The sequence below is a fragment of the Rousettus aegyptiacus genome, unplaced genomic scaffold (genome assembly GCF_014176215.1).
Source record: "Rousettus aegyptiacus isolate mRouAeg1 unplaced genomic scaffold, mRouAeg1.p scaffold_m13_p_1, whole genome shotgun sequence".
Lineage (NCBI taxonomy): Eukaryota > Metazoa > Chordata > Mammalia > Chiroptera > Pteropodidae > Rousettus > Rousettus aegyptiacus.
The window spans coordinates 145,976,191-145,999,359 of record NW_023416284.1 but is presented as its reverse complement, the minus strand read 5'-3'; the positions used below and the strand labels follow the sequence as shown (position 1 = coordinate 145,999,359).

Below are 23,169 nucleotides of genomic sequence, written 5' to 3'. Positions count from 1 at the left end.
GTAAGAGGCACCAGGGTTCAGCTTCTTTAATGAAACTCTATCAAAAAATGAGAGACTCCATTATGTTTTGGTGGCATCACTCATTACCTCTTTTTTTTTTTTCTACCTCAACAAGAAGTTCATTAAATTGTGTTTTCATACCATTTATAGCTGTAGTTATACTAAATGAGAACAACTATCATTTCTGGACATACAATTACAGCATGAAGCAGAAGCCATCTACCTATTTTGGATCTAAAGAGAACATAATTTCACCATTTCCCCACTGTGGTTCTCATAAATTACCATCTTCACTTCCAACTCTGGGTTATCAGATCTCATAAAGGCATGGTACAGAGATGTGCAGAGCTCCTCAACTACCATTACTTCTGCACCATTCATATGTGAAAGATTGCCAGGAACAAAAATAACTCCTGGATTTGGCCCTGAGAGGCTAGGTTTGGAAGGTCTTGCCCACTAAGGAGAGAGGATGGAAGAGATTCTCTTTGAGAGTAGACAGCATGAGGGGTCCTTCGTGGGTGAGCCTGGCAGTTCCAGGACTCCAGTCTCCTGGGGAGTACCTGGTGGAGCTGGAACAATCCGGGCCCAAACTTCACACCAATAAAACAAAGTTCCCTTCTAGAAAGTCCTGCACTTGGGAAAAATTCCTGGGAGCATCATCCAAATGGAGCAAGGCATGGGCTGCAAGGCCAAAGGAAAGAGAAACTCCTAGTGAGCATTTGCATTCTACCCTTGTATCTAAAAATCTGAAAATGATAACAACAACAACAATAACAATGACAAAACATTCAATTTTCCAGTGGCTTAAAAATTCCATGCATTTTTTCATATAAACTAGGAATAGATTTATATTTGCTTCTGCACTCATGCTATATATATAAAAGCTTTTTTTGGCATGAACAGGGAGCTTAGCATTGATTGTAATATATGTGCGTATGTAGTTTTCATATATAATTACTTATTTGCACTTTATAAGGATTTTCATATGAAGATGCTCCAAAAGAAAACCATAGGTTAAGTGAGAAGTTCTCGTACAATTATTTGTAACCTGTTTCTTATTTCTAGTGAGGACTGGACAAAAGAAAATAAGGGCTTTTTTGTTTTTGTTCCCCGCCCCCCATTAAACTTTGTTTTAATGGGTCTCAAAATTTTGTGACAGATTTTTGGTCAAGTTGTTTCCATTAAAAAGTACTGATTTTGAAAACTAATAACTTAAAAACTGTCACCCACACAAAACCAAATGGCCCACAAAACATTCTCCTTTCCTTCTGAAGGTTTTATGATGAATTATTATCATTAACCAGTCTTTTACTATTATCCTTAAATGGCCAACTGAGACAAAGAGTTCTCAGACTGTTCTTCCACCACTGATTAAGACTGGGGTGGCAGATATTGGGGATAATATTCATGTAGCCTTGTGAGCTTTCCAGGCAGACTTGGTGACTTTGCCAGCTCCAGCTGCCTTCTTGTCCACTGCTTTGATGACACTCACAGCAACTAACTGTCTTTCTCATGTTACAAACAGCAAAACAGCCCTGAGGAAGAGAGACAGAGAAGCTCTGAACACACGTGGGTTTGCCAGAAACCATATCAACGATGGCAGCATCACCGGATTTCAAACACTTCCGGCCGTCTTTCGACTTTTTCCCAGAACAATGGTCAGTCTTCTTCAGCTCAGCAAATTTGCAAGCAATGTGAGTTGTGTGACAGTCCAGCACAGGTACATATCCAGCACTGATTTGCCCTGGATGGTTTAGGATAAGTACCTGAGCCATGAAGCCAGCTGCTTCCATTGGTGGGTCATTTTTGCTGTCACCAGCCATGACAAACATCTTGGACAGATACATTCTTTTTTTTTTTTTTTTTAATATACAAATTTATCTATGTAAATTAATTTCAAGTATACAGTACATCGGTTAGACATCTATAATATTCATAAACCGATCCCCCCAATTGCTCCTTCCCTCCTTTGGCCTTTCACTTAGCCATTGTATTAATGCTAACTGCATTCCTTCTGCGATGCTCCCCAGACAGATACATTCTTGACACTGAAGCCCATGTTGTCCCCGGGCGGAGCTTCACTCAAAGCTTCCTGGTGCATTTCAACAGACTTTTTCAATCGTAACACTGACTGGAGCAAAGGTGACCACCATGCTGGTTTGAGAATCCCAGTCTCCACGCAGCCCAACAGACAGCATCACTACCACCAATTTTCCAGATATGTTGGAGGGGCAGATGCAAGGGTTTCTCATTTGGACCAGCTGGTGGCACAGTGCAATCCAGAGCTTCTACCAATGTGGACCACTGGAATTGCCTTCTTTAAGGGTGACTTTTCATTCCGTAAACCAAGACGTGTTAGCCCTTGGCTCCAGCATGTTGTCACCATTTCAACCAGAAATGGGCACAAATGCTACTGTGTCAAGGTTGTAGCTAATTTTCTTAATGTAGGTGCTGACTTCCTTAACGACTTCCTCCTGTCTCTTCTGGCTCTAGGCTGACTCAGTGGAATCCCTTTTTTCTTAACACCAACAATCAGCCGTTTTACACCCATCGTATGAGCCAGAAGGGCAGCTCACGGGTCTGCCCTTCCTCAGAGACACCTGCCTCAAAACTATCAACACCAGCACCAACAATCAGGACAGCACAGTCAGCCTGAGATGTGCCCGTAATCATGTTTTTGATAAAGTCTCTGTGTCCTGGGGCATCAGCAATGGTCACATACTTCTTGCTGGTTCTTGAATTTCCGTAGCAAGTGATACCACTCTCATGTTCAGCTTTCAGTTTATCCAAGACCCAGACATACTTGAAGGAGCCCTTTCCCATCTCAGCAGCCTCCTTCTTAAATTTTTTGATGGTTCTTTCATTGATCCAGCCACAGATGGCGAGTCGTGGTAAGTAGTTTTAGGTAGTGATAGTTAGGTATTGGTAGGTAGTGTAGGTTGCCCGAATCTATGTGTCCAATGACAATGATGTTGATATGAGTCTTTTCCTTTTCCATTTGGCTTAGATTTAGCAGTGGTTTTCATGACACCTGTGTTCTAGTGGCAAAACAAAAATTCAGGGTGTCTCATGTAGTCTTATATGTCTGGGATGTTTCTTGTGATGTTGCCTTGTATTATTTAGCTATCCTATTATCATTTTAATATTTGGACTTGTATCGCGACACCAACTAGATAGTGTACATGTTAAAACAGGGACCGCGTTTCTGGTTTTTTCACTTTGAAATGCCTAGGGCCTTGTACATATAATGAACAGTCAATACATTTGCTAAGTGAATTATAGAAGATTCAGTTTGGGCATCTGGGACAATTTCCAAAGTTAAAACTTTTCTAATTGGTTAATGACCTCAGTGAGGCCACAGCCCCTCACTGTGGGAAACAATTAACCATTATGTTGCCCTTGGGGTGGTTTAAATACCAAGTGACTTGGATAGTCTCTTTGGATTGTTCTTGTCCCTACGTTCTGTGGCAAAACAAAATAATAGAAAGGCTTGACATCTTATCTGGAACTCACCCTGGCCAATGGAATTAACTTTTGTTTGGTCCAAAGGCTAAGTAATGAAAATAATGGATCTAGAATCTAGATCTTTTCACCAGATCTAGTCTCAGCAAATAAGTCGGTCTCCAGCCTACGACAGCCACCACACCCTTGCTGTTTCAGAGAAGGGAACAAATGAATTCTGCAACATTTTTATTCCCTTTTTAAAAAAGTGGCCAAACATGCCGAAATAAAACTGTTTAAAATCCTACTTATAAATGAATTTGCGCATAAAACTTAAAATTAAACACATAAATCCAACGTAAAATATTGCTTTGAAAGCTGAACGAATATCCAGGATCCAACCCAGTGTTTCACAGATGTTTCATGGAGTACCTCTTCTGTTGGACTGTTCTTAGATTTTCACAAACAAAAGTTTACATGGTCAAATATATCTGGAAATTTCTGGGTTCAGCATAAAGTACCAGGCTCTCTCAGCATCTTTAGTACAGTGATGACACTGTGAAATTCCAGGGAGGTGATCTAGTATCCCCTTTCCCAAGCTTATTTGACCAAAGAACTTTTTCCTGCAGTTCTGAAAAATGCTCCACAGAACAGGTGTCCCCAAACTCAGGCCGCAGACCAGCACTGGTCTGTGACCTGTTAGGAACCAGGTCGCACAGCAGGAGGTGAGCGGTGGGCAAATGAGCAAAGGTTCATCTGTATTTGCAGCCATTCCCCAGAGGTAGCATCGCCGCCTCAGCTCTACCTCAAATCATCAGGCATTAGATTCTCATAGAAGCACTGGTCTCTGGTGCCAAAAAGACCACTCCGTAGAAAACAATTTGAAATCCCGGTTGTGGTAGACACTGTTATTGCCTCCTCCTAAGCCTTCCCCTGCGTCCTCCTTGCTGCCAGAGCCTGGTTTGTTCACTCTATCCAGAGGCCATCTCCTTCTGTGGAGGATGGACCCCTTCTCAGCTCCACAGGGGAGTATTCATTGGACCGAACCCAACACACTGGTCATTCCCTTTGCCAAGTCATTGGTTCAAACGGGGACATGTAATGCAATTCTGTCCAATAAAATTTGAGGGAAAATCTTCTCTAGGTTTTCTAGGAGGATTGGTTTCAGGCTTGAAAAGATAACCAAGACACAAATCTTCTGTTTTCTATCTCTGGACTTCTGTGCATAAGTTGGCAGCCGTGGCAGCCATCTATAGGACTATGAAGGGAGCCAGCCTCAGAGGGCATGCTGAAACTCTAAGACCCCTGAGAAGAGAGATGGAAAGAGCCAGGATTTTTGAAAATTGTATTGAATCACTGATTTTACTACCCTGGAACTGCTCTATTTTTGGGAATCTCTTCTGGGACATTATAAATGTCCTTTTTAAAAAAAAATGATTTCACTTTACATTTGTTTTATATTAGCCATCAAAATCATCCAGATATGGTGGTCTAGCTACTTAGAGCCTTAATGCCATTGGCCCAAGTAAAGAACCTTCAAAGCATTGTATTTGGAAACGTTAATTGTTAAAAAGCAGTAACTTATTACAAACTAAGTATCTTCTACTATTACTACCAGGATCTGCAATCTTTATATTTAAATGAATGACTCATATTATCATTTTTAGTGTCTCTAAATTAGAAAATTAAACATTTATTTCTTAGCAGTGACAAGCTGTGATGATAAACATAAATCATCAAAGCGCCGTAACAACGAAATCCATAACTAACTGATGAAATCCCTCGGAGCTGCTTAGGAGCAGAAGGTGCGCGATAGCCCCATGTCCCTCTGTGGCTGCCTGACTGTGTGCTGCACAGTGTCTGGGGTAAAATGCTCTCCTCTTCGCATTCAGTGAATTTGCATAGCGTCCTCCCTGTGTGCCAAGCTCTGGGAGAGGTTCCCCTCCTTAGTCCTCCAAGTCCTATTCGCCCATCAAAGTCCTGTTGAAGTCCTATTTCTGTGAAATGTCCCTAATTGCTTTGGCCTCCACTATTCAAACTTTTCAAAGAATTCCTCCTAGATGCCCATCTTAACCATTCACTTTGGCATCAAATTGTACTCACCCTGTATTTTCTCTTATTAGCTAACGTTTTATCTGGGCCTCCATGTTGAATGAAAGTAGGAGAGAGAAGGTAGAAGTGATAAGAATATTGTCTAAATTGGTGATTGTCAACTCTGTCAGACCAGACTCAACACCTTCTTTTTTCTAAGAAGTGTTTTTATAGTGCCCTTAATCATGAAATTCATAGATAAGGTAATTGACCTACACATGTAATTTGAAAATATATCAATACAATGCCCTAGAGAAGAAAAGCAAAGTAACTTATGATAAAGTAATATATATTTAATAGGTAAATATTTGACACGATTGCATTAGGAGCCACAATGAGTTAGGGAGAAAATGCAGACTGATGCAAGGTGTTTTACTACAACATGGCACTGTTAGTGATCAGACTTTCTGAAATGATGAACAATTTTTGGTGAAGTTAAAAAAAAAACAGTTTACTTTCATTTATGTAGTAGTTTCATTCCTAGTCATTCAGCATATAGTAAAACGATGCAAAAAATACCTTTGTTTATATGGAAAGTGAGTTTGGTTCTAGGTTCATATATAAACAGGTTTTTTACCTAATGAATGACTGAAAGGATATTCAAAAATTGCAAGGGATGCAGGACAATTCTTTACTGTGAGGCACAGTTCTGCATATTTTAGCAAGCCCAGCACCTCTGGTCCTTACCCACCGAGGGCCAGCAATATCCCCTAATCATTAGATAAGCTCAAGTCTCCACAAATTTCTGAAAAGGCCTCTGGGGGTATTGGTTCTAGTGAGATCCACTGAGCTAAACCAAGGCCAGCTGGGGATGGGATTATTACTAGATAATCTAGAACCTGATCCTCTGCTTTAGAGGCCCTGAGAGCCTGAGGTGAACCCCAAAATGCCAGTTTATTGGTTCACTGTCATGGCCCTCAAAGGGGTTCTGTAGACTGATTAGAGGAGACAAGTCAGGATGGGTATGAAGGGTGATCTGCTTCATCCTCAGAGGTTTCTATTTTATTCATTTACCAGGTGAGTTCCCATCTATACGTCCGTTTGAACAAAGGGTTCCTCAGTATTAAGTAGTAAATGTTTTGTTTTGACTGTTTTAACAGGATTTATAATTTCTGGGAGAGGATGTATTGACTTCCTCATTCCATCGTACTAAAAATGAATGTCCCATTTAGTTCTTTTTTATACTTTATATTGAGACCCCATACATTGAGTCATTATCATCATAGTTTTCATTAATTTTTTTCAACATATTTATAATAGCAGCTTTGAAGTCTGCCAAATCTAACCTCCGGACCCATGCAGAGTCAGTGAGCTCTGCTGTTACTCAAACCTGAATCTCACATCTCAATGTTTAGTCAGCTCCCTGTGGTCAAAACTTGATGAAAAACCATGCCATTGTAAGTCACTACTTTTCAAATTCACCATTAGAAATCCCTATCCAAAGACAGAATCTCTCAGGCTATGGACTTGCTCCCACTCTCCTCTGGGGTTGGAGAGAGCTCTCTAGGGTGAAAAAGAAGTAGAACCATGATTGGGTGGCCTGGGTCAGTGGTCAGGGCATTCTGGAAGCACTGCAATGACAGGACTCACCGAGGAGAGAAACTGTCCAACAGCTAGCACGTCTTTCTCTTGCAGGAGAACCATGAGAGAGGGCATAGTGAGCCAGGACACAGAACCCGGGAAGTTGGAGGATCAGAAGATTCTCTGGCTTCAGGCTCAAAGGGCTGATTGCTATGATCCATTTCTACCCCAAACACATCTGACACCAAATGTATGTGTTTTCCATACCAAGCAATTCTCAAATTCTCTATAGACAACTCCTACAACTTAATTCAATTCTGACACTAACTACCTGGAGTTAGACCCCAGTTTAAGGGCTCGGTCCCATAAGACTGCTCCCCACGTCAGAGCCAATCGTATGTCCAGACCTCTTACACTTCTGGCTGACTGGCTACTACTTAATCAGGGGTTCCTACAAACCTCTCTTAGGTTTGATAATTTGCTAGAACTCATGTAACTCAAGAAAACAGTTCACTTATTATTATGGGTTGATTTAAAGAATGAAGTCAGAACAGCTAAATGGAAAAGATGCGTAGGGCAAGGTATGACGGGGGTTGGGGGCCACAGAGCTTCCACGTTTTTTCTGAACACATCACCTTCAGCACTTTGATGTTCCCCATCTTGGAAGCTCTCCAAACCCCATCATTCAGAGTTCTTATGGAGGTTCCATTATGTAGACGTAATTAATTAAATCATTGGCCATTGGCGATTAACTCAATCTCCAGTCCCTCTCCATTCCTGGAGATTGGGGAGTGAGGCTGAGTCATATCTCGGTCCAGCCCTCTAGGGGACCCTCTTACACTCTGGAGATACCAAGGGCCTTAGAAGCTCCTGTGTCAGGAACTAGGGACTGAGACTGAATATGACAACAAAGGATGCTCCTGTCACTCAGAAAATTACATGGGTCTTAGGAGCTCTTGCCAGGAACTGGGTGGGAATGAAGACCAAATATATATTTTTTAATATATCATATGTTACACGGAAGTATCTATTTCGCAGCTGGGGGCCCTGGGAGTCTGTGTCTGAGTTGGAAATATTCCTCCACCAAGTTACAGCCCCTGACTCTGCTCATGTTTGCCTTGTCTTTATCTGTCTTGGCCTCTCCTTTCCTGTTCTTTCATGGCTCACCCATCTCCCACCTCCATCTGATGACTTTATTGAGACATTTAATATATTCCATCTGGTGACAGTAGAAGCTTCTGGGCCTGGGGATTACTTGTGAGTATCTCTTCTTTGATCCATTGACATTTAACCCTCATAGAGTAATATTATTCTCACATTTCTAGTCCCCAGAGGAGCTCCCTTGAGCCTCTGGGGACATTACAGCCTCCCCTTCTGGATGGTGAGTCCTGGAGGGGCATAACACAGCTTCGGGTGAAGCAGACCTAAGCCCCAGCTCCTCCTGGCCAGTGCATATGTGCTTTTGGGTGACCTACTTCTCTCTCAAAGCCTAGTGTACTGAATTGTGAAATGAGGATCGTAATTGCTTCATAGGGCTAACACGATAACAAAATGAGATAAGATGTGGACAGCATCTGGCTGTTATTGGTAAATATTATTGGCTTTTCCCACACTTCCTGTGCAACTCCTGTGTCTTGACCAGTGCCTGGTTCCCAGTGGCCACTCAGTAAATATTTGTTAGGGAAATTACATACTGATGCGCTATTCCTCTGCATTTTGTTGTTGCTGTTGTTGGTGGTGGTGGTGGTGATTTTTTACACCATGCTCAGTGCAGTCTTAGGGTTTTGAGGAGGTGCCTAGGAGCCCAAGTGGGTCAGACAGGTGAGAATTGAGAAGGGTGGGAAGTAGAGGAGAGAGCAGCTGGGCTCCAGTCTAACCCCTGTGTAAGCTCTACTATTTTACATTTTAAATTGGTTTGGGGACAATATTTTCTTTTTTAAAGAAGAGATTCTGTGTTTTAATGTTTGAAAAGAACTGCCTTATACCTTGAAGAGCTTAGAGGAGGCATTTAATTTTACGAATGTCCATATTTTCATTCTCCCAAACATTAGCCACTATAATTAAATAAAAATTCAATTAAGTTCTTCAGTTTCACTAACCGTGGTTCAAGTACTCAACAGCTACATATGACTAGTGGCTACCATTTTGGACAGTACATATATGAACGTTTGCATCATTGCAGAAAGTTCTGTTAGATAACACTGGTCTATATTTTATATTATTTAACTCATAGCAATTAATTGACAGTGGCTGTGCACTTTGTGTCATAATATGTTTCTAGGCAAAAGGGTAAGCTGAGTTGCCTACAGATGTAGGTTTGGGTCCTGCTAGTAACTTGCCATGTAGCCTTCAGAACTGCCTTTCGGTTCCCTTCTCTGAACCAGGGAGGCCTGGGCCATGTAAAGGTTTTCATCTATTTTATCTCCAAGGGTCCCTTTGATTGTTACTTTGTTCCCTTGAGCCCACACCCATGTTTAAAATAAACTGCTTTATTAGGTAATAATTGGCCTACCCTCCTACTTTTGTTTACCAGTGCTATTTATAACTACCAACAAAAATCTCTGATCAGCATAAGATTACCAGAATTCTTATTTTGAGTAAAAGTAATTCCAGCCCAAGACTTAGAAAGGAGATATTGTGATAAGTTTAGCCTTATCTCTGGTACAATTTCCGTGTGGTGTTTCTTAAATATTAAAAATAATGTGTTAATTGCTCCTCCTTGTCCCTCGTACTACTTTCTCCCACCTTCACGGCTAAACGGGCCCAAGTCAGGAGTCTCCTGACTGCACAATAACCATAAGTCTCACCCAATATATATGATTGTGACATAACATTACGCCGTGCATCCTGTTTCATACACTGAAAAGTCTGTCTATTCTAGATTTTCAGGTATGATAGAGTGAAGAGGTTAGCAAATTCTCGTCCCCCCAAATTAAAATATAAAACTGGGAAATATTGTAAAAAACAATAATTTTAGGGCTTTAGAAATCAAAGGGAAACAACAAACTGAGAAGTAATTAGTCATGAAAAGCTGATAAAAGTGTATGTAAAATTGATGAGAATCTGTGGCCTTTCTACCTGAAGCTGCTCTCTACACAGGTAGCCTAGCAATTTTACCAGAGCAATACTGGCTTTGAAAACCAGAAGCCTCCCTGTCAGAAGGGGGTGAATTTGACTTGAAGTGGAAGGTGAAAACACACACCCAGCAGTGTTGTCAGTAAAAACAGCAAACTCAGTAGAAATTGAAAAGGAAGACTCACAGCTTTTCTTGCCTGAGATTGCAGTCCTGCTGGAGTGAGCAGCTGACGAGCTAGAAATTTAATGGGGAGATCGTAGAAATGACAGAGCCATAGAATAGCTACATAAGCTCATCATGCATCCCTGGCTGACCAGGAAACTATGTGTATGTACAAGGTAGAGCCAAGAGACCCTGGAAGAAAGTAAAAGTCAGGCAGGCTTGAAAACTGACTGAAATTTGAGTGCATTCCTTAACCCACACCAAGATCCATCAGCAGAGGGTGGATTTTATAAGTCTAAGGTATTTGAGCACAGTCTCAGCCCATCACTGACTGAACACTAAATTATGCAGACAGAGGAACAACCATTAGGGATCTAGGCTAAAAATTAAACATTAGAATTACAAACAAATGAAAACTGAGCAGAGACATTAGTGGCCATACACTGCAGGAGACACAGATTCTGCAGATTAAGCTTGCTTTGTGCAAAGAAGTGACATTGAATGGTAGTTTGAATACAAAGAAGAAAAGAGGATCACAAGAAATGGTAAATATGTGGGTAAATAAAAGAATTTATAAATTTCTTTCTTTCTTCTCTTAATTAAAAAACCCCATAATATTCTATAATATGTGTTATAAGCTTAAAAACAGTGTTATTTTAAAGCTTATGGCATATATACGGATAATATATAAACAACAGCAGCATAAGAAAGAGGCGAAATGGAGTTACATTGGAGCAAAGTTGGTATACTTTAATGGAGTAAAGTCAGTATCAAATTGAACTTGATTGTTACCAGATAAAATGTACATTTTAAAAGTCATCAATAGAATGAAGATGTCATTTTGCTTACAAATATTTGTTTAAAACAAGAGGAGACAGTAAAAGAGCAACAGAACAAAAAAAATCTGCAACATATAGGAATTAAATAGCAAAATGATAGACGATCTAATCCTATCAATAATTACATTAAATTAAAATTACATTAAATTACATTACTAATCATCAAAGGAAAAGGCATAAATTCTCACACTGAATATAAAAGAATATTCAATAATATGTTGTCTATAAGAGACAAACTTTAGATTCAAAGATAAAAATAGAGGAACAGAAAAAAAAAGAGAGAAAATATTTACTACAGAAACAGTAACCATTAGAAAGTTGTGATGGCTCTACTAATAGCAGACAAATAGACTTTAAAACAAGAAATATAGTAGAGACAAAATGAGGTACTTCAGAATGATAGAAATGTCAATAAATCAGGAAGATATAATAATTATAAGCGTATACACACCTAATAACAGAGCCTTAAATATATAAAGCAAAAATTGACGGAGTTGAAAGACGAAAACGATAATTCCACAACTATAGTTAGAAATTCTAATACCCAACTTTTGATAATTGACCAAATAACAGAAAGTGAGCAGAAAGTGAATAAGGGTAGAGAAGACTTAAATCCTCCAACCCAGCAGTAGAATACCCATACTTTTAAGTGCATATGAAACATTCTCCAGGATAGATTATGTTCTAGGTCATAAAATGAATATAAATAAATTCAAAACATTTGAGATTATTCAAAAGATGTTCTCTGACCATGATAGTTAAAATATAGATCATCAACAGAAAGAAACTTGGGAAATCTCTAAATATTTGGAAGTTAAACAATGCACTTCTAAATAACCTATGGACAAAAGAAGAAATCAAAAAGGAAATTCAAAAACATTATAAACTTAAAGTAAACAAAACAACATATTATGAGATGCAGCTAAAGCAGTGGTTATGAGACTTCATAATGCTAAATACCTATATTAAAAAAGAAGAAATATTGCAAGTCAATTACCTCAACATTCACCTTAAGAAATTGGAAAAAGAAATGAAACCTTAAGAAAGTAGAAGATAGGAAATAATAAAAATCATCACGGAAATCAATAAAATAAAAACAGAAGATACAAGTCATCAAATCAACAATGAAAGAGGGCCATCACTCCTAATCTGACAGAAATTAAGAGGATATTGTGGGAATATCATGAAAGAACACAACTTGCTGAAACTGACTCAAGAAGTAGAAATTCTGTATAAATCTATGACAAGTAATTGAATATGTAGTCAAACACTATCAATAACATAAACTGTAAGACAAAATGTTTTCACTGGCTAATTCTACTAACATTTAAGGGAGAAATAATATCACTTCTACACAGTCTTTTCCAGAATACAGAAGAGGAGGAAACATATCCCAACTCAGTTTGTAAGGGCTGCATTACCTTGATACCGAAACCAGATAAATATACAAATATAAAACTGCAGAACCAAATTCCTCATGAACACACATACAAAAATCCTGAAAGCATTAGCAATTGAATCCAGCAATATAAAGAAAAAGATAATACATCACAACCTATGCAGATCTATCTCGGTCATCCAAATTATAAATGGTTATCTCTGAATCCTGGATTATGGGCAGTTTTTTTCCTCTAAATTTTCAATAACAAACACAGCCCAGTCCTTCAACAAGAATTTAAAATTATTATTTAAAAGAAATACAAAGAATTTTCTTCCAATATTTCCTGGAGTAGATAGGAAGAAATACTGATTTGGGTTAAAGATTCACAAAGAAAAAAATGTTTCTCACTCTCTACAAAGTAAAAGATGAAATGAAAGCATTAAACAACAACAACAAAAAATAGTAAACAGTAAATGTGACAAGATGTCCCCTCCCCTTTCCCGTAAACAAGCAGGGGTCAAGCAGGAGTCCTCAGTGAGAACCAGGGGCTTCTCATGCCCCAGCCCTGCAGAGGAACCACCTTCCCTACATGACGGGGCTTCTGCAGGAGGACATGAATCCCGTTCTGTAGTCAGGCTTTGGCACTCAGCTCCTATTTGCCATGTAACATAACATATTCACTCATTCTGGAGATTACAACATGGACACCCTTGGAGAGGGGCATTATTCTCTGCCTAATACAGATGTTGAATAGACAATGTGTGCCAGTGGTTCTCTGACTTTCAAATGTCACAAACTCTATAAACAAATAAGCTGCTCTGTTTATGTGCAACAAATCATCTCCAACCCTAATGATTTAAAGCAACAAAAATCATTTATTTTCCCCCACAAATCTGCAATTTGCGCAGGGCTTGGTGGAATTCATCTTTGCTCCGTGTGGTATTAGTTGTGGCAGCTCAACTGAGGCTCTAGGGTCCACTTCCAAAAGGGCTCGCTCAGTGACTGGCAAGTTGGTGCTCGCTCTCAGTGGGTAGCTCATCCAGTGCTATTAGCCAGGGGCCTTGCCTCATGATATGGGCCTCTTCTCATGGCTGCTTGGGCTTCCTAACAGCATGGTAGTTGAGTTCCAAGAGACCTAGAAAGAAGCTGCAAGGCTTCCTATGACCTACTTTCAGAAGTTCTAGATTGTCATGTCCACCACGTTTTATTAGGCAGTAAGTCACTAAACCAGCCTAGATTCAAGAGAAGTCAAATTAGACGCACCTCTCAAAGACAGAAGTGCCAAAGAATTTGTGACCATCTTTAATCTACTGCACATACAAATTAAAAAAAAAAAAAACTCACAAACAAACAAAATGCAAGACTAACACGGTATCACGGTACTTTATTTTAATAAATAGGAATATTAAAAAGCAAATCCTAAAATGTTATCTATTACATTATCCCATCTGTTTCTTAAAAGTAAGTACCTTTTTCTTCTACCAAAAAAGTAGAAAGGACACAGTCCCAGAACACATGGCAGTCCTCTAAATTGAACACATTTAGCTTAAAACTATACTTGTTTTTCTCATTTCAGCCTAGGTAGAAAACTAGGTCACAGATAGGGCATCCAGAACGGCTTTGGGAAACCACCAGGCACAAGGCATGGGCGCCTTTGTGGTTCAGAGCAGCAGTTTACACCACCCCCTCGGCCTGTTTTGGAGCCAGACTACCCACGAACTCCATGTCCTGCTGGCTCTGGAGACTTACTGCCCTTCTCAGTTCTCAGTGCCTGGGGAACTCATAGAGAGAAGGATCTGCCCGATGATGTTTAGAGTTTGCCTTGGGCCAGCCATGATGGAGCTTTTTTCTGGCAGCGTCAGGCTCGCGGGCCCCAGCTTGGGTTTCTTCCAATGTGGCTTTTGCTCTGTGGGCTGAACTATTTTGACTCTACAGGTCTGGGCAAGGCAGCGATACAACTGGCCTGAGGCAACGGGAAGCCTCCCAAGTCCGCTGCTACCATCCCATCTGAGCTTATCAGAACCCGGGGGCGGGGGGAGTTTTAAGGGCCAGCCCCCATCTACCTCAAAATTCTGGCACCTCTTAGGCCCTATGGCTCCTCCAGATCTCATGATGAAAATGTTTTGCTAGATCAACAAGGGAACTTTACTTGGTTCTCTGAGGCCGAGGATGCAAGATCTTTAAACCGAACCCACGCTGTATTTCATGACTTGCCCACGACAATCAGGCCTGGGAAGGGCACAGGGCCTGGCATTAATGAGAGAGGTCTTAAAAAGATGACCGAGGTGACCTGTAGAAGATAATTACCTGCTCACCATCAGGTAAGTGGTTGGTGATTGATTTCTTAACTCTGACCTACACAGAGAAGCATGTCAGTGGTGGGAGCAGAAAGAGTCCAAGCCGAGGAGACTCATACCCTCTGTTACCTCCTTTCTCTACGGATTAGGACATCAGAAAGGCGGAGTCCTACTCCGCTTCCACTTCACAAACATCAAAGAGGGACATTTCTGAAATGCTTGATGCAGAGGGAGGAGCTAGCATTTACTCTTCCTCCTACTCCTTTTAGGTAAACAGTTCCCTCTTAGAGAAATGGCCTCGACATGGACTTCTGTCAATTAAAGGTATTATTGGAATAAAAGAGCAAACTAGAAACCAGTCACTGTTCACGTATCTTGGAAAGATGGCTCGTTTTCAACGACAGGTGAGGTGATGGAGTGAGAGTACATCCCCTGCAGTGATTCCTCCGACACAAACATCAGGGAGCAGGGCTGGGGCTACCCTCCCTGTCTACTAAGAAGCAGGTCAGCCAGTACAGGCCGGCACAGAGCCTGTTTGCAATTAGCACAGAAAGCCAATTCACCAGCCCACAAAGCTCATCCTCCATAATAGTCCTAATTAGAAACATTATACATAAGGAGGGGAAACAATTTACACAGACTCCAGCATGAGCTCATGGCAATAGAGTTGTTTATTTTTCAACCCTCAGGCTATAGACACACGTCTCAAAAAATAATGCATATGCATTTCAAAGACTGATATTTTCAGACACTCCAGAAAAACGTGGCAGCAGCAATATGTTGCAGCAGAACAGCTCAAGTATGACTCTCTCTCTCCCTCGAATTTTATTTACTTCCCCTGCTGTCTTTCTTGGTGAATGTTAGGATTTTGTTAGCAGTTTAATATTTCAGAATAATTTACAACCTATTTTTCTTCTCTCTCCTCATCTAACCTTGGAATTTAGACATCTTTCAGTCTGCTTTTCGTCCTTCTCCGCTAGGCAGACCCTGAGGATGCTCCCCCTTGCTTAACGGAGCAGAATCAGCGCATTTCTGTTCAGCTGCCTGGAGGAACAGTCAAGTCAGCGCGTTTCCCGCATTAACACCGATGTTACTTAACCGTTGCTAGGGAGCCAGCGAGGAAAGACAAAGAGCATAAACCACAGCGTCTCAATGATATTTTGCCATCCACACTCTCCTCATTTGGCATAGAGTCTTTTTTGTTTCCGTTTTGTTTTTTCTCTACAGTTTCTCAATTTGTTGCGGTGGAGGGGGAACTCTGCATCCTGGCTTTGGGAGGTTCATAGGGGATGTCATTTGAGTCTCTTTTTCAGTACAACCCCAGTCCCTATGCCTCTCCTTTCTTCTGCCTTCTGCTCCTAGTCCCCGTCTACTCACAATAGCTGGTGAATAAGTGCATGCTCTGTGGGTCCACGTTGCCTGGGTTTGAATCCTGGCTTTCGTTGTGTGGTCTTGGGTCACTTCCTTAACCTCTCTGAGCCTGTTTCCTTCTCTGTAAAATGGGGGATATAGTGGCTCTTCCTTGCAGTTTTCAGCATTAAATGAGATACTACATGTGAAGAGCCTCATGCAGAGTAAGCATTTGACAAACAACATTTAACTTGTCATAGGTATTCTTGCGGCTTTCTAGAAGTTTTTGGTAACTGGTCCTCAGTGAAACTGATAATAGAGGACAGCAGTGTGTCTAGAGTACACATAGTACGAACAAACTCCATACAATGAGCACCATTTTCAATTAGGCCCCAAACCGCGCTGAACTTAAGGAATCACTGATGGTTTGGAAAGCACATCAGGACTGCTCTGTGCTTTGGAGATGCTGTTTTAAGAATGCCTGGTGAGCGTTTTACTGCCCTCATGAAGAACTGAAGAGTAGTCAATGGACAGAATGCCACTCTAGCCCAGCTGTCTCCCGCTCCCTCCTCTTGGCCCAAATTGAGTCCTTTTTCTGTGGATTGAGATAAAAGTCCCTTGGAGGCCCAACCTCATTGCTGTAGGGCAGTGTGGGAGTATTAAGTAACACCCAATAAATTTATCTTAAAGACAACATTTGAAATAGTTCACCTTCGATCGGTTACAAAGTGTATTTTGCAACAAGGCTCTTCTTGTTGACCCAATTTCATTTTCCCACTCTTTAACCTAGGTGAAAATCCTCCACTTTCAGACTCTGCTTAATTCAGCTCTCCCTGAAAAAGTACAAGTTCATAAAAGAAATGAAAATAATTACCACAGCATGCACAGAGGAGTGTTTTCTTTGACTGCTTTTTGGACATAAAATTTCTTTATATGTTTCCTCGGGTGGACGCCACCCTGGCCCTGGGAGCCCGGCTCAGTTTTGGCCACCGATGAACTGCAGAGGTGTAGGAAAAGGGTAAGGCAGTGACTCAGACCACTACCCAAGCTCTGAACCGAGGAGCAACTGCAAGTAACTCCAAACACTAACACTGCACTCACAGCACAAAGACAAGTTCCGTTCCTTTGTGCTGTCCAGAGCCTCTGCCAGCTCTTAGGTCACGTTGCCCGGAACCATGAGGTCCTGCAATGAAAGGCCCCATTGTGATAACTAGTCAACAAGGCAAAGCAAAGTTTCCCTGTGCATCAAAACCTGGATTTTACGTGCTGAGATGTGTGTACTCAGCATTGTGTTAAAGTAAATGGGGAGGGGGCAGTTCCTTTACAAGTACCTAAAACAAAGAAAAATAGATACTTATCTGTTCAGTGATCCAAATTGGAGGCTTTTAAAATGATCCGAGAAATGGGCTTATTGCTTTCATTGTTTTCTTCCTTCTTCCTCCTCCTCCTCTCTGACACTTGTCCTCCTTTCCGAAAACTTCCTCTCATAGTGACTCCAGGGTTATGTAGGGAAGTCTACCCCGCTGTGTAGATGAACAAGCAAAACAGACTATTATAAGTACTCTAAAAACATGAACAAAAAGTCTTGGAAGAGTTTCTGATACAGAATTCCAGCTGGGGTTGGAGTGGTTCTTGTGAGTAAATGATGTAGCAAGCTGAACATATATTAAACATACAGAATCATTAAGAGCTGACCGATAAACATTTAAGCACATCGTCTTTCATGGGTGGGCATCTGAGTGCAAAATGAAGATCTTAGTCTTACCTCAGTGCACCAGTGAACCTGTTTGGTCCTCATCTCCTTGTCTATAAATTAATATGTTATTTCAGATGATCTAAAGGCTCCCTTGGGAAGTCTTTGGGGTATGAGCTCAATCCCAGGTCTGCTATCTGCCTCTTCCTGGTTCTGAGATTCCATACTATCTTTCGATTATTCTAGGAGACTGACTTGGCAGACAACATGTGGAGGGAATGGAAGCCTGTACATTATCAATTGAAGGAAGGGCCCAACATCACTGAAAGCACAAAACATGGCAAATGTTGAAATGCGGAAGGAAGTAAAACACTGAGAACAACTGACTCTACTTACTCTTCGCACAGGAGTTTTGATTTGAAGTTCCTCAAGTTCCTTCTTTTCTCCCAGGAGCTCATTTCTCTCAAAACAACTTTTATCAGAAGTAAAGAGCCCTGGCCCAGTTCAGGGTCTGCCACAAACTCTGGCTGGTCCTTCTCCTGCTTCTGTTTCTTCATTGGCAAAGGAGAGGTATGGAGTTAGGTGATTTCCAAAGCCCACTTAAGAGCTAAAATTCATTATTCCAGGAATTACAGAAAATATACTCTAAAACCAGGGTTCTGAATCAAGTAAAAAACCAGACCAAATATTTGAACCGACGATTTTCAGACACTGGACCACAGGCTGTGTACGATAGCGATTCTGGAGCAAGTGAAAACGTAAGGGGCAAGTCCAATGATAGCCCCCAGCTTGCCTGCCTGGAGAAGGTTTCCAAGCCACAGCACTGGAAGACGAGAGATGTCCAGCAGCATCCCTGCGTAAGGAAGATGGAACCGGGATCCCAGGGAGACCAATAAAGCTAACGTTCTGGAGAGGAAAGAACTGCACAGAGAGAAAATTCTACCGAGTGTCCTCTTTGAGGCTTCCGATGAGTTCTGATCAGCACGTGTATGAAAACTACATGAGGCCAGGGAAAGAATCACCTAAAAGGATGAGAGGGAACAATCCCTAGAGTTCACAGCTCCTGTTCCCACCACCTAGAGCTGAAAACCTTAAAATACACGGGGTGTTGAGTAGAGTACTTAGAAGGGTTTTGTCTCAGTTTGCTTTGATCCTAGCTAATAAATTCTTCCTTCTAAAGCAAGTCCTAAAAGGATAAAAGTATTTCCACATAACTGCATCCCAGAACAATACTCAAGAAAAATTTTAAAATAAAAGACTATCCAACATTTGACAAGGTAAAATTTAAGCAAGAGAAATGAAGAAAATTATACCAAGACACATCATCATTAAATTGCTCAAAACCAGTGATAGAGAATCTTGGGGGTAGCGCATAGCGTAGTGGTTAGTACGTCTGCTTTATACACAGAATGTCCCAGGTGGAGCCACAGACCATACCCTGGGTGCTCCAGGCCCCAGGTGTGCCAGGACCCCCGGGTGTGCCAGGCCCCTCCACCCCCGGGTGCGCCGGGGGAGCCAGGCCACAGGTGCACGCCATGAGCGTGTGGGAGGAGATGCCCCACCTTCAGAGATCCAGTTCTTAAGGGGAAATGGCAACATCCATAGGTCAGGGGTGGAAGTGGGATGGGGGGGGGAATCAAAAGGCAGGGGGAAGAGAGACTCTTAAAAGTAGTCAGAGAAAAGAAGTGAACAGAGAAACAAAGTTAAGGATAACAGCAGAGTTCTCGTCGGAAACAAAGCAAATGACAAGACAGATGGCAATAATTTTTGCAGTACTGAGAGAAAAATATTGTTAACTTAGAATTGTATACTCAGCAAAAATATCTTTCAAAAATCAATGCAAAATAAAAAATACTTTTCAGACACACAAAAACTGAAAGACTTGATCCCTAGCAGCCCTGTACTATAAGAAATGTTAAAGAAAGTCCTTTAGACAGAAGAAAACGAAACCAGATAAAATTCTGGCCTTATGCAAAGGAATGAAGAGCTCTGGAAGTAGTACTTTTAGTTTAAAAATGTAACAAGAAAGAGTAGGCTTTTTCTATTGTCCTGGACTTGGCTACTAGTACTCAAGAGTGAGGACAGAAAAGTTTTCAACACCTGAGCCAACATCTAGAAGAGTCAGAGAACCAAAAATTCCTAAGAGGAGACAGATGTGGCCCTGTTACCACCAACCAGCATCTTCTACCTAACAAGGCAAGAAAGGAGAGAGAGAAGTCAATCTAAGAGTCATTGAAGTGTAGTGGGTATGAGAAGAAGTGATTCCTTCCCATCCTCTGGGGATGGGAAATGGGGGTAGCTGTACTTTCTCTCTAGTGAAGAGGTTATAAGAAAATCATTCATAAAGATCGGGGTGTCAATTATTTTTCCAGCTGGACATTCGATCAAGAGAAAGATTTACTGATTTACCAGCACATCATCAGAAGCAGAGAAGACTCTTAGAGAAAGAACAGAAGAAAGAAGGGTTGCCAGAAGCAGTCTGAACACATCTAGCTTGTCAAAGCCAGGGAATAAGGTTTCTGAGATTCAAGTGCATGTTACTTAGAAAGTAGTTGGGTTTGTTTCACCCCTATCCCAAGACAGTTCTCCTCTACTCTCCAGGGAGCTTGAGCTCAAAAAATCTGTAGAGTATCTAACCAGCGATGATGGTAACTGAGGCGTACGGAAGGGTTGAACCTGGATTTGCCATATCCTTGCCCTGCAAGGTATTTAAAGAACACACAGGTATTTCCCAAAAGAAGCCAGCATTTGGATGCCTGCCTCCTAGTGGGCATTAACAGTCAGTCCAGGTCAGCCAGAGAAGCAGTAGTGGGTCTGTTGGTATTAGTTCCTTTGCCCCTCTCTGTCTTACCTCTTAGCTCAACATTCAGGAAGAACCATCCCTGAAAGGGGAAAGAAGGGGCCAGAATAGACCTCCAATTAGGGTCCAGGTCCAAGGATGCATTACATAAGGTGGGAGAGGGGAAGGAGTGAAAATAGAATTAAGTCTGGGGCTTAATATTTGAAAACAGCTAGGGAATTATGGATCTTCTTAACATGCCATTAATAAACCTATTACTCATTGGAGAAGGTAGAGTTGGTATAATACATTTGAAAAGAGTGTTGAGGAAAAATAAAAAACTTTCATGTCTTGGGAAAAAATCCACGCCAAATTGTCTTTCCCCATAGGCATAATTACCTTTGTGAAGATGCTTTTCATCTTAGTGCTCTGGTTCCCAGTAGTGAGTGAGATGCTAATGAGGCCAGAGAGGGGCTCAGGAGACCTCTCCACCTTCACACCCCGGCTCCTGCTGCACTCTCAGCACACCTGGTCCTTGGGCTGGTGCCTTTTCTCCACAACTGTTCTTTAGTATGTGGCCTGTTTGCCTGGAAGAGAGTGACCTGGTCCAGCTTTGAGTAAATGCCTTCTGCACTATGTGTTCCTTTTCAGCAGAGAGGTAGTATCTGGGTCCGAGCTCAGCTTTGGGGTCATCACTGGGCCGCGGCAGCTGCCATCCAAGTTGGTCCCATAGGAGGGGGTGGGACCAACCCCCTGGCTCTCCCAAGAAAAGCCCTTGACAAGTCAGTAGCAGTTGAATTTCACCCTGGTTGAAGCCTTTACACTTGAGTATTTCCTGTTTACTCCACGAAGTTATACATGCTCCTAGTAGAATAAATTAAAACCCAAAGATAAGCAAACAGATAAATAAATACCTCCTATAGTCTTATCACTAAATAGCCCCTGTTGATAACATTTTTGTGTATTTCCTCTCAGATACACACACACATACACACTTTGGATTAATATTGTGAGACATTTATATCAGTCACAACTTTCTGTTCTCTTAGCAAGGTGCGGTGAACACCCTTGCCCATGGATCTTTGTATATAGTCTCTATAATTTCCTTTAAATACATTCCAAAAAAAGAAGCTGTGCCAGGGAGATTGTATGTTTTTAATGGCTAGCAACTGAATTTCAGTGATGGGGGAGGACTTTGGGAAGAATATGGAGGAGTAGTAGGAGCTGGACCTCAGAGAAGGCTTGAGAAGCTGTTCCTCTCCTCTTTCTCCTTCTGCTTACCTCTTTAATCTACCCCTTCCCACTCTCTTTCTTCTCACCCCCACTTTAATGACTTCATCTTTCGCCATTCTGCCAATTCAGCACTGGACTTTCCCCTCCAGGGCTCAAATCCCTTTCTCTTTTGAACTCTTCATCACACCTTTGTGTTGGCAGGTGCTGACCAGGTGCCAGGCGTCCTCTGTGTCATGCCTTCTCAGATTTGATTTCCTCAGGGAGTGTCTGTTCTAGTGGCTCCCACAATTCCCTAATGACTCTCTCTTTGGATTGATTTAGGTCACTTGCTCACCCTGAGCCACTGAGTGTAGCTAGAGACAATGATGTTTTGACCAGCCACTTCTGGGCCACTTGCTGAAGCCCCAGAGTTGGGGGCAGTTAAGCCTCGCTTCGCCCACAGGTACTAAAAGGAGGGGAGAGGAGGAGCCTTAGAAGGTAGTTGAGCCCTGGTCTAGGTACAGTGCAACTATCCTGGAAACATCTAACTCAGGAAATAGGAAAATGTTTCATGTATATATCAGAGGAAAATATGAAAAAATGTGAAGATTTTGCTTTTAAATGTTTTAAGTGTCAGGGCCACACCTAAGGAGTGAGTGAAAAGAATATTAAATAAATAAAAATATTAAGTGGATACCAATCTGAAGGGCATATATTAGTCTTTCTAATACTACAGGATTTTTTTTCTTAAAAAAAAAATCACATGTCTAATAAACACAAAAAAGATTCTAAATGGACGACCTAGTTTTCCTTTCTTCCTAAATTTCTAGTGTTAATAATTTCACTACTAATGAGAACTTTTTCAGTGCCAGGTCCTGAGCTAGGCTTACACACAATTAATTAATTAATTAATTTTATGTTTTTTAAAGAAAAGCTTTACTAGAAGGGGGAGTACACTTCCAGATGCAGAAGTGCACCTGAGCAAGAGAAGCTTGGCTTAAAAGGTTTATACATTATTATTTTCAATCCTTATGACAACTCTGCAAAGTAACTTAGTAATCTCATTTTACAGCCAAGGAAGCTGAGGCTAAAGGAGGTTAAATGACTTTCTCAGAGTGACATACTAGTTCCCACAAAGTAATTCAAGCCCAGGTTGTATACACCTGAAAACCTTTCTCTGCTAAGAAGAACTAAGTTCCCTAAACTTGTGCTCGGTTGAATTTCTGAGGGCTTTTAGTGCTCAGATACTTTTAACACCTTCAGAAGCTGCCTGTCAGGCCGCTTTTGAACATCTCGATGGCTGCAGGGCCAGAAACAGCACTGAATG

The 23,169-nt window shown here is 41.3% G+C and overlaps 1 pseudogene; it reads right to left on the bottom strand.

Annotated features, from left to right (window-relative positions):
• Nucleotides 1-1,266: 1,266 nt before the first annotated feature.
• Nucleotides 1,267-2,998, bottom strand: LOC118602843 (annotated as a pseudogene).
• Nucleotides 2,999-23,169: the final 20,171 nt, after the last annotated feature.